Below are 12,844 nucleotides of genomic sequence, written 5' to 3'. Positions count from 1 at the left end.
TTAAGGAAAATGACATATGATCAACTCCTTAAGAGGCAGACAGCAGAGCTGTGCAAAGGGAGAGTTAAACTTTAAAAGTGAACCAAGGCACAACTGTTTGACCTACTACATGAGGACAACCAGGCAAAGAATTAAAGTCCAGACCCAGACAAGGTTCCCGGAGGGTCAGGCTGGGGGAAATAGAGACATAGATACAAACAGAGTCAAAGCAGGACAATCACAGTATCTGCAGCAGCCGAAGCAATTGCAGGGTGTCCTCAAGATCAAGTTCCCCAACCTAAAAGCTAGAGCGGCAAAAATTGCAGCTGGAAAAAAAAGAGGTTTCAGGTGGAGGAGCAGGAACTAAGCTGAAATGTCAGACGCTGGCTGATCAGGAAAAGACAAAACCGAGTGAGCCAAACATGAGAAACAGCAGCAAAAGCAATTTGGAAACTGAGAACCTGAGGAGCAAGAGATCACATGTGAATGGTAAGTAGGGAGAAACTCTGGGATGCCAAGATCACAGGAAACACATGTAAATTGGGACAATAATTTAGAAGGGGGGTATTGATGCCTACCCCACTGCCTTTCAGAAAGCTTGCTATTTAAATCACGTTCCCCCTGTGGATAGGTTCCAAGGTCTCACTCCCTTTCTGACACCCAAAGTATAGAGGTGTGTATAATCAAATGGATGGAACTGATTCAGGGAGTGAACTTTTTTAAAAAGCCTTATTGCTTAAGTTTGAACTGATGCCTGAGGCTTACAGAAGACGGTTTGGGAGCATGCAAAAGAATATGGGGGTGACATATATGGAGGTTGCAGCCCAGATGGAGGAGCACCTCCGCAAATGGGGAAAAGGTGCAAGAGTTACTATCCTGGATGTTTGTCTGATTGGTGGCATTAGAACAACTTAGGAGGTGTGTCCCCATAACCTTAAAACATGGCTAGTGCTCCAGAACCCAAGGCTTGCATTGTGCAGCCTGACTGGCAGGTGAATTTATGGATAGTAGGCCTGGTTCAGAAAAGAAAACCCAAAATGGGACTGGCCCAAGTCAAGGTCCCATAAAGGGGTTTCTCAGAAATGGGATTTAGGTAAACCTGAAGTGGAGGTATTGGCCAACTCAAGCAGACCATCAATGAGAGATCCCAAGGACCCAAGACATTATGTCTGTAATAGGCCTAGGCATAAGTGGGCAGAGTACCTGAGACTCAGTTTCCTGGGGTCTGGCCATGGCCCGCTAAGGGTTAACCTAGAAAATACAACTGCAGGGAATGTCAGCTCCTCAAGTCTTTGGTACTAACAGTATAATGGAGGATTCAGAGGCCTCCCCACTAGCTCCTCTAGGAGATAAAATGTTCAGACTGCTGAGTTTAACCCTTAGGCTCTGGTGTACCAAATTCACAGGGTTTCCTCAGGTCAAGTAGTGGGTGTAGGCAGGAGACTTGGGGGGGGGGGGTCAGAGCATAAAGGGGAATGGACAAAGGTCCAGGACTTGTGGGACATGAGTGCTGAGGTAACTCTGGCTCTCCCTAACATAGCTGACCCCAATAAGTTTGTATCCAATGAGTATCTAACCCTGGGGGGGGTGTTTGGATCCCCAGTTAAGGTGCCTGTCCCAAAGATATACTTGAAATCGGGTACCAAGAAGGGGCACAAAGAGGTTGGGGTGCATGACCAGTTACCTATGGGGGTGCTGATAGGAAATGATTTGGATGACTAGCCTGGCAGAGACCGAAGCACCTTGATTCTTACCAGGAGCCAGAGAACATCATGTCTTCACCTAGGGTCACAGACCAGCATGCATGGGGCTAGAAAGCTGCTGCTTTTGGCTTGGGAGAATGCACTCCCTGGGGCAGAGCCGGACAGAGCTGGGACTGAGACTCCAGCCAGAAGTAGGAAAACTGAGGCACAGCTTAGAAGTGCTGTGACTCAAATTCCAGCCGGTGAGGATGGATAGGTTACTCTCCCTGCCCCAGTAGCAGAGTTTCAAGCAGAGCATCAGAGTGCATCCTCTTCAGAGAAGCTGAGAATGATAGCTAGCTCTGGCAGTATAAACCTTGTACAAAGGTCTGCAGGAAAGATTCCTGTGGAAGAAGGGATACCTTTACAGGGAATGGGTTCCCTCCAGGGAAACTGAATTTTGGGGGGATAAGGATGGAGTTGCAGGTCCCCCTGGGAGTAGCGGAGCTGCAGGACTCTTCCTTGCAAAAACTGGAGGGCCTAGAACTACATGGGTATACTGCCAGAGACTGCGTAAAGGTAAAAGGCCTTGTGGATCCATGATAGCTAGAATTTAGTTTTAAAAATTATTGTAACAGCAAGCAAAAGAAGTCCCTCAAGAAATGAGCGGGTGCTCGACAACCTTGTTACCTTGAAGTGCCTCATTTCTCCCTCTGAAAAAAGGATTTGGGATATAAATTACTCTTAGCTCCGAGAGAGGCTCCCATTCTTCATTTATGGCATGTAGCAATTCAAGCCATTTCCAGAGGACTGCATGGCTACCAGTATACTGCTAACGAACCTGCACCAGTCTGCATTAGGCATTTGACATAAGCCAAAATGCATGCAACAATATGTTCCTCTGCAGAGGCGGAAAGAGCACGCAGATTATCTCCACGTGTTCCAATGCTCTCTTTTTCGATCCCTTCTCACCATCTTTCCTTGGACGTAAAAGTAAAAATGTAATTGATCATCAATAGAACAGGAAAGACATCAAGAGGAGTTTAGTCAAAGTGAGAGCAGTGGGATTAGACCTCTCTCTATTTTGCCACTCCATAAAAGGTGCGAGTCTTGGTCATATGCAATTGTGTGGGAGGCTGATCATGTGGGGTGTTTTCTTGCTTTACAAGCCACTCTTACATCTCCTCCTTGTTCCACTGTATTTAAGTGTTAAACCAGCAGGATAGGGATGTCTGTTTTTGATACATACTTTGTATAGGTTTTAGGTGCTTTCTCTTCCAGAAAGCTAGACTGTGCTGACCTGTGAATTGGAGCAAATGACAATTTGGAATAAGATTTAGGACACAGCTGCTGGTAAACTGAGAAGGAGCTCAGAATCAGAAAACAGGGAAGACTTCTGGGTCCAGGTTCTTTTCTTTGGTTATTCTAGAAGAATGGGGAGGGGAGTACTCGTATTGTCTTTCCCCCTCATCTGAGCCTCCAGCTCTAGTTGTGTTCTAATGTCTGTCAGATGCAGATCAATATTTCACTGTGCTGTAATTTCTTCTAGTTTATTTTATGCTGTAACATACTGAATGTGAGTATCATCAAGGCCAGATTTTCACAACTAAATGTGCAAAAATGTATATGTCATTACTGCACTTGCACATGTATGCTGAAAAACTGTTCCAGCAAATGGCCAGCCAGACCCATAACTAACTATCTGACTGCACGATTACCTGATTCACAAATGCATCTCAGTAATTACACATACAAGCCTGGTGCACAAATGTGAATGCACAGTTTTGAATATCTGGCCCTCACTTACTTGCCCAGCATCAGACAGTAAGTAGCTAGCAGAACTGAGAATGAAACCCTAAAATCTTGACACCTCATCTATGCTTTGTCTAGCTATTCTAATGACAACTGAGTTAGACTAAGAATGCCTGATGTTGCCTGTTCTCAGTCCTACTCATTGAGCTGTAGCAGCAGGGATTCTTTGTGAAAATTAGACTTTAGACATCATAAAAGATAAATGGTGCATGAATGTCTGATGCAGAATGGTTATAATCATAATTTGTATCCTATTGCTCCATAATACTTGCCGGTAATGTTTAATTTTCCAAAATTATTACATTTCCAGTTCATAGGAGTCTTTTTCTTAGCATATGCACAACATGCCTCAGGCGGCATATGACCAGATTCATCACCGAATTTGGACTGCTGGTTGAATCATTAGCTTCCCCGGCTCGGGCCAGGTACTGACAGGGAGTGCGACTTGAGCATTGATCAATGTCCCCCTTCATAGGAGTGAAAACATGAAAGTGACTACATGCTTTAACCCATTTTTCCCCCAATCATTTTTAACACAATGTCTGGTTTGAGAATGAAATCTCAAAAACCAAAAGTTTCAAACCAACCAACCAACTTATTTTTCTTATCTGTACTTTTTAATCTCTCTACATTTCAGACTCCATTCCTTGCATTACGTGATATGAATAGCCAGTTCTTGCTATCGTTCTCTTGCACGGCATAAGTAGCCTGTGTATTCCTAGCTGGCATTCCTCTGCATCTTCCTTTTCTTTTCTTCAGAGATCTTGCCTCTCTGCATAGGAATCTTCTCAAAAGGAAACTTGGTGAGAAGAAATAGAACAAGCCAAATTCTGCCCTTACTTTTAAACCGATGGCACAAGCATGACTAAAAGCAGTGCAAAACAATTACACAGAGAATGACTAATTAATCCTTCCCATAGAACTACACAATAAAAACTCAAGTTCATTTAACTTAAAATTTGTACAATTATATCCTCTTATAAGAATACGCTACGCAATCATTTGAACTGTTGCTTTGCCTGGACAGTTATGAAATACCACTACATCTTGTATACAGAGCTGTGTCTAGTAAATTCACCACAACAGGCTGGACAGCTTTCACATTGCACAAGTCTTGGTGCTGATGGTCTGAAGGGTTTACTAAAAGATCTAAAATGCTTTATTGTCCTTGTACTTTTCTTAGGGGGGCTGATTTTTTAAAGTTTGCAAATGCCATTTCATATGCAATCACATGTGCACAACCGTATGCCAAGTTTTGCCTCTGGTTACCATTACTTGTTACAATATTCAAATTGTGTACTGGCTATTTGCATGTGTAAATAAATCTGCTTGTGCACTCTCAGTGATTATATATGCAAATTAGGAAAGCAATTGCACGTGCACTTTTATTCACAGCTGTGCACAATTTTGAAAATCAGGCTCAGGAAGCGATGGACAAATCTTAAACGGTAAAAAAAAAAAAAAAATGACCTACCATTAGATAATTACCATTTCAATATATTTTATAAGCAGGCAGAGTTCTTTAAAAACAGAATTATCACCATACAGGCAGATAATGGCTCCCTGGAGATATGTAGACTTTTAAGTCTATTGTTCTTTTAACAGATGTCCTTAAAAATGAGGGCAACTGTATTAAAATTAATGGCTCTATAATACATACAAACTGCATGAATATGAGCACTAGCCTTTCTGAATAGTCCATGTGCAGCACATTGTCTGTTACAATGAACAGTGCATCAGCTCTGAATGGTTGTGCTTGAGCCGCCAGGCATGGAGTTACAAGTGGAGCTTGTAACATTATGTTAATTAGGTCTAATATTTTAATAGGCAGCCATATTAGAACACACTCTATATTTATTTTGCCTTCATCTCTGCAACCATTGCCATTTATTGTAGGATGTTCTGTGCAGTCTTACACTAACAGCAGCTCTATGTGACTAACAGTGAATATATTCACAAAATGATAACACAGGCCGATTTGAATTTAAACATCTGCTTGATCAAATAAAACCTTTAGAGTAATGATCAGAAGTGACCCTTTATTCCAAGTTTCAGAGTAGCAGCCAAGATTTTCCATTTACCAAACACTAACAAAAACCAGTCTTCAATCTTTCTTTTCCCTTTCATAAAAATTCAACCAGAATCAGAAGCCTGAATTTAAACAAAACAGTGTGTTTTTAGAACTGAGACATGGCTTGTGAAAGTTGCCATTCTCTGGTTAGGCAGCCCCCCTCAGAGTGTAACTGCTGTTTCAGACAAAGTTGTATGGCGTAGTTAGCCATACAACTTTCAGCCAGGCTCAGTTACTGGGGCATGTGAATATTAAAAGTCAAATACTCCAACATCACTTACATTTTCTTTCTGAACATTTTAACATTTTATAATAGAAACTACCACCAAGTTACCAATATCATGACGTTTAGAAAATAATGTCATTATACATTGTCACTGGTTTCAGGTTAAAAAAATCCTCATTATCTGAATATTGTTCTGACTGGTTAAGATTTAATAGCAAGAACAAAGTTTTTAAAAGCTCATGAATGGTGAACTCAATACTAATAGGGTCCTTTCAACCTATACACTGCACACATACCTCACATAGAAGGATCCACATTAGCTCACACAGTGAACTTGGTATGAGGTATAGTCTTACACAAAGTCAGCTGCTCTTCTAACAGATGCTGTGTTACTTATTTAAGGATTCATTGATGGGTGATGATCTATCTTCTTTTTGACATCAAAGTAGATGCACTACATCTATTTTATAATATTCAGGTGTTCTTGGAAGCAAAACACTTTGCAGATTACATTAGTGTCTGCTTAGTGCAACACAGGGCTTGTCTGAACACAGTTTCTGTACTGTTATATCAGTTTAAAAACTGACATATTTAAAGCAATACACTGCCCTAGTATTGTTGCAGTATAAAGGTGCTTATATCAGTATAGTTTATTCTCAAAAGTTTATGGGATTCTAAACTGATATAGTAAGAGCACTTTTTAAAAAACACAAAACTGTATGTGGACCAGCCCAAAGTTGCATGGAATTGGTAAAGAGAAAATTACACCCACACACACTCGCCTATGTTGGCTCTTTCTACAATATGGAATGAATGGAAAGCTAAAGAAATCCTGTTCAAGAGAGCGGCTTACAAATCCAGCCCAGTTCTGTTCCCTTTGTGGGATTTCTGCTATTGACTTTAGTGGGAGTGAGATCAGACACCCAGTGAGATCAGAAATGGGCTGAAAATGCAAAACTGGGAACCCAATTCATTTGTTTGACAGACCCAAAATGTAGGAATTTGTCAAATCTGAGGTTCTGGTTCAGGCTCATGAGTATTATTATCTACGTGGGAAGAAAGTCTTTCTCCGAGTTGCCATAACCACTTCTGACAGCTTCTCCAAACTTTGTACACAAATGACATGAAAAGCCCAATCCTGCTCTCACTGAAGTCTAATGGCAAAACTCTGTTTAGATGGACGAATTAATGTTAGCAGATTGAGATGTGGCCTGAGTAAAGATACACTTCTCAGAGACAAGACTTGCAGTGGAAGAAGCCTCCAGAAAACAGACCAACAGGTTAAATCAAGAGTGGGGAAGGAGATTTTAAGAATAGTTATTCTTTTATGCAACAATTAAAAGATATTTTTAAATGAGCTACAAAAAGATGAGATAAGATAGAAACAAAACAAAAAAAAGAAAACTTGTTTTCCTCTCAGTGGAGGAGACAATTCCTTCCTATCTTCAGAAATAAAACATTCTTCATGATCTTGAAGTTAGCATTTTATAGCCCCAGTCTCAATTTTATGCACTAAATATAATCCCTTATACTTGAAGACAACATTAAACAATAAAATCATAATATATTCAGCTGGCTGAAACCACTAGTGCTACTTTATTAGTTTAAAAGTCTTAATATTTGCATGGGATGCTTGAAGGTCAAGTTCTACTTTAACTTCCAATTTCTCCCTATAAATTGACAGAGTATACACATGTGTGCAGCATGGATATGGGGTATGCTTATGTTAGTGTACATTAAAAAACAAAAAACAGAATCTCATGGGCAAGCAGGATAAAAGTATAACTGGAGTTCCTCTCTCTCCCAAGAGTTGACCAAGTTTAAACCTGAGAAGTGCTGCTGGTCAGTGCCAAAGCACTGAAATTAGCAAGGTAATTTTCTAGAAATCAGTAGCAGAAATAAATGCAGCAAAATGAGCTCTTCAGCCTTGTAACTGTCTGCTGAATCTACCACCATATAAATACCTTTGAAGGTAGGGCATTTCCAATGGAAAATATAAGAAACAGAACTTCTTTAGTAGCATCTGATAAATGTCCCAAAGAAAAATTGTAATTAGAGTAGGTTATGTCAGCACCCAAGTAATTTCCATCTTTGTTTGCAAGTTCGGGGGGATCTCTCTCAGAGCATATGCAATATGCCCAGGCATTTGAGGGCATCATTATCAGCCAGATGGAGCATCGGTAGCCCTACATCGAAATAAGTCAGTGGGCATTCATCAAGGATATGTGACCTTCTGAAGTTGACCGCAGCTGCATCGTGGGACATTTGAAAACATCGTGTATACAGATTGGCCACACAGTTGCCCTGTCCTACTTGAAACCAGTTCAGAGATGCTTTGGCAGAGATCCCTTGGCAGATCAAAACCTGGTGGAGAGACGGTTGGGTCAGTGACGAGCGAGTGATTAACAGCTGTCATTGCTGACCACTTGTTGTGCCAAGCAGATGACCATAAAGGATAAATGCTGTTCTCATTGATCTTGGAAAGCAGCATGACAAACGCCTTCTAATGGCGAATATGGCAAGGCACTACGTTACTAAGTATTGGCAGCCATGGTGGCAATGGAGTCGCATGCAAAGTCCTAGTAACAATACACATAGCTTTGCTAAGCTCTACATCGACCAGCCTCGTGTGAGACGAGTGACACCAGACAGGAGCACACTACTCTGCTGTTGAACAGCAGAGGGCAAAGGCTGATCTTCTAAGTGCCCAGGTGCTCACAGCCCAGGTTGAGCCAGCCAGCCAATTTTCTGAGCAGGTTGTTCCGAGCGCTGAATTTGGCTGACGTCTTCCTCAAGTGGTTGCAGTACATTAATGACCTATCCAATGTCACACCTAGGTGAACTAGGAGACAGAATCTGCCTATGGCCCCAACCAAATGTAGCAAAGCAAACTTAAAGTTATGCATGTACTTAAGTGCTGGGAAGGACTGAAATTTATAAGAATAAGGTACAGGTTGCCCGATGGGATATAAACTAAAGGATATTTTAGTTTTAATTGAAGTTACTGCTCATAAAGGACCCAATCCTGAGTGCCTGCATACCTAGCACTTTTCAGGAGACACTCAGCACCTCACGGGATTGGGCCCTCACTGACTGATCATGCAACCCAGACTCAGACTGGTTTTACTGAGGTCAGAGAGGGGCTACTCAGATCAGTAACAGCTGCAAGACTGGGCTCCAAATATAGTACTTAAGTAAATGAGAGATCCGTAGCTCACTACCCCAGTCTGACCTCTTGGGATCTTGAGAAGGTTGCACATTAAAATAAGTTTTGTAGCCTCAAGTGAGAATTTGTCTTCATTACTAAACCATCACAGTGCAGCCTGATCTACACTGGGGGGGCATAAGGGGGAATCAATCTAAGTTACGCAACTTCAGCTACGTGAATAACACAGTACTTAGATCTACTTACTGTGGTGTCTTCACTGCGGTAGGTCGACTGCTGCCATTCCCCCATCGACTCCACCTACGCTTCTCACTCCAGTGGGGTACTGAAGTCGACGGGAGAGCGCTCGGTGGTTGATTTATCGCATCTTCACTACACGCGATAAATCGACCCCACTGGATCATTCGCTCCAGAGGTAAGTGTAGACATGCCCTCAGCTCTGAAGAGCCTCTGGGATGGGATAGCAAAGGGCTTTGCCAGTTTGGATTGGCAGTGTGGTGAGGGGAAGCTTCCACATTGCCTGTGTATGCTAGGCTTTCCTTCCTGAGCATTACATTAACCCACTTTCTTTAAAAAGGAGAGGAAAAGCAAAAACTCATTCTGGACAGACATTAAATATTGCAAAGAGTTCAGTAATCTATTCAAATCTTTTAAAAAAATCACTATTAGCTAGCAATTTTACAGCCATCATATTTTACCAACATAATTGGTTTCTGTATATATATTTTTTAAAAACTGCAATTAACAAGCAGGATTTTCTTGGCTCTAAAACTGGAATATGAGATATTAACACCCCAGGGTAACATGTGTCCATGTGTTATTGCATGATAACATTTCCATCATCTTAGCTAACAGACTACGCACTTCCTTTCTAATTCTGCTAAAATGACTGTTCTGTAAAGATAGCATTCCCTTGTTAAAAAGCAGATCTCCAGGGAGTTCCTCTGATTAAAACATAAATAAAATGTGTGAGGGTTTACAATTTATGTTCCAGTAATCTGTGTCTTCCAACATCACATGCACTGTAATCCCTTTCCTCCTGTATCATATGTCCTGTAATCCTCCTCATTTTCCTAAATCACATGCCCTCAAATCCTTCTCCATTTTGAATCTCAAACTCTTCTCCTCCACATATATATTATAATCCTGCTGCGCAATATGTGCTGGAAGCCTGCTCTGGCAGATGGATTTTCATTTTGCTCAACCTTATAGGTAACTGGTAATAAAAGTGTTTTATGTATCTAGTATTCATAGCCCTCGTGGTTATACGGGTTGTAATTTAATGTCTGTTGCGGTGCTATTCATAAACCATTCAAACTGTACTTTTCAGCTTTAGAATACCACTTGACTGAATTACTATTTTGCATTCAATCTGGTGGGGGATGGAGGGTTATTCTGTATGGAAATCACTCATAAGCATTTTTCAGCACACTCAAGATAATGTGAAGTTTACAGTAAGAGCAGTGCTTTACAGAAGATATATCAAAAGTTCTTATAACTAGAGAGGAGTATTTGGAATCAAAGCCTTATAAAAAGTAGTTTTTAAAAACAGCACTGAAACTAAGCCCTTGAAAATCAACACATATCTTCCATGGGAATTCAGTCCCTCTGTACCAGCTAGCTGCCATAATATAGAGGACTACCAAGCCTAGACACTTCTAGTACATGTCCCAGGCCTGAAGAAGAGCTCTGTGCAGCTTGAAAGCATGTCTCTCTCACCAGAAGAAGTTGGTCCAATAAAAAGATATCTCCCCACCCATCTTGTCTCTCTACCAAGCCTAGAGCATTGATTTTGCTGACTCAAACTGTTCTAGCAAGTCCATTAGGGATGCAAACACTGCAGGCCAATCCAATTCCAGAGATATCCAAGCAGGATTCTAGTATTGTCTCATATGCTTAAGACAAACCTGCCTTTGAGGAACTTTGAGTTACCTCCTCTTTGATGTTCTCTGTTCTGGGGCTCCTATACTGCTGTAACAATAAGATATATTAGCTGTGATACTAACTAGTCTAATTTTATCACACTAGAGTAAGCTGCCTCAGACCTTTGTGGAAGGTCTATTATTTCAACAGTGTAAGCACACACCACACCACCAGAGTCGTTCTTTACGCCTGTAGATTTTACTCCTCAAAATGCAAAAATCACAATTTAAAAGTTAAAAAATTAATTAAGAGTAATGACTGTTACAACTGATCCCGTCTGTAATACATGTACAAACCATTCATATCAGCTTAATCAGGAGAATGAACTTTAGTGGCTTCTGTCATAATAATCTATGAGGATAAGTGAGCAGGAACTATAGATTATATAGATTATTAAATACGACATACCCTTCAGGCCAGATATGACAGGTGTAAAAAATATTTTAACAAGACCAATAGCAAAGCATTAAATGAAGCAACATCCTGCCATATAGTAAAGCAGTAACACAATGGATGAGTTTTAAAAAAAATATTATACACTGTTAAATGGAAAAGTCCTAAATAAAGTTGTATCTGGTTGTAAAAAAAACAAAAAAAAAGTCTTTAGTGGGAGCTTAACCTAATCTACGAGAGTTTTACCATTGATTTCAACAGGAATAGGATGTAGCTCATTCTGTTTTGTTATTATACTTTCTTCCAAAGCAGTGAAAAATGAACCATGCACCAACAACTAGTGACAGGCAAAACTGTTGTAAGAGTCATTACTACCTTAAGCATACTAATAAATCTAAGAATTTTAAATTAATATGTCTGTGTATTTTTAAAACTATTTTGTCAATGAAAAGGAGAGATTAGAGAATCTGAAATTAAACAACTTCTGAAAAAGGCATATTTTAGGGTTGACAACTTTCTGCTAGCAAAAAACTGAACACCCTTGCCCCTCTCCCTGCCCTGCCCTTCCTCCAAAGCCTCACCCCTGCCCTGCCCCTTCTCAAAGGCTCCGCCCCTGCTCACTCCATCCCCCTTCCTTTTGTCGCTCAGTCGCCCACCCTCACTCACTTTCACCAGTCTGGGGCAGAGGTGTAGGAGGGGGTAAGGACTCCGGCTGAGGGTGCGGGCTCTGGGGTGGGGCCAGGGATGAGGGGTTTGGGATACGGGAGGGGGCTCTGGGCTAGGGCAGTGCATTGGGATGTGGGAGGGTGTGAGGCCAGGGATGAGGGATTTGGGATGTGGGAGGGGGCTCTGGGCTGGGGCAGTGCTTTGCAATGTGGGAGGGGGTGAGGCCAGGGATGAGGGGTTTGGGATACAGGAAGGGGCTCCAGGCTGTGGGGGTGGAGCTGAGGGGTTCAGTGTATGGAAGGGGGCTCCGGGTTGAGGCAGGAGATTGGGGTGTGGGAGGGGGTACGGGCTCTGGGCTGGGTGTGTGGGTTCTGGGGTGGGGCCAGAAATGAGGTGTTCAGGGTGAGGGAGGAGGCTCCTGACCTTGGCAGTGGGTTGAGGTGCAGAGGGGGTGAGGGCTCTGGTGTGGGGCCAGGGATTAAGGATTTGGGGTGCAGAAGCAGGCTCTGGGCTACAGCTGAGGGGTTTGGAGTGCAGGAGGGGGCTCTGGGATGGGGCAGAGGTGCAGGGAGTGAGAGCTCTGGCTGAGGGTGCGGGCTCTGGGGTGGGACTGGGGATGCAGGAGGAGGCTCCAGACTGGGACCGAGGAGTTCGGCGGGCGGGGGATCTGGGCTGGGACCAAGGGGTTCGGAGGACAGGAGGAGGTCGGGGTGCAAGCTCTGGGCTGTGCTTACCTCAGGCAGCTCCCAGAAGCAGCAGCATGTCACCCTCTGGCTCCTACATGGAGGCGTCGCTCTGCGCACTGCCCCATCTGAAGGTGCTGCCCCCGCAGCTCCCACTCGCCACAGTTCCTGGCCAATGGGAGCTGCAGAGCCAGCGCTTGGGTAGAGGCAGCATGTGGAGACTCCTAGCTGCCCCTATGCATA

At 42.6% G+C, this 12,844-nt stretch overlaps 1 protein-coding gene and 1 long non-coding RNA gene across 4 annotated transcripts in view; one reads left to right on the top strand and one right to left on the bottom strand.

Annotated features, from left to right (window-relative positions):
- The window catches only part of SLC44A5 (solute carrier family 44 member 5), a 183,419-nt gene that overhangs the window by 107,926 nt on the left and 62,649 nt on the right, over positions 1–12,844 (bottom strand). The gene's annotated exons all lie outside the window — the stretch shown is intronic.
- LOC140916156 (uncharacterized) overlaps positions 155–12,844 on the top strand; it is a 64,226-nt gene continuing 51,536 nt past the window's right edge. Inside the window, exons 1-2 of the long non-coding RNA XR_012160442.2 lie at positions 155–468; positions 9,205–9,351. This is a non-coding gene — a long non-coding RNA (uncharacterized LOC140916156). The remainder of the gene's footprint in view (positions 469–9,204; positions 9,352–12,844) is intronic.

The sequence above is a fragment of the Lepidochelys kempii genome, chromosome 8, assembly GCF_965140285.1.
Source record: "Lepidochelys kempii isolate rLepKem1 chromosome 8, rLepKem1.hap1, whole genome shotgun sequence".
Lineage (NCBI taxonomy): Eukaryota > Metazoa > Chordata > Testudines > Cheloniidae > Lepidochelys > Lepidochelys kempii.
Note: the sequence above shows the minus strand (reverse complement) of the source record. Positions and strands in the feature narration are given on the sequence as shown.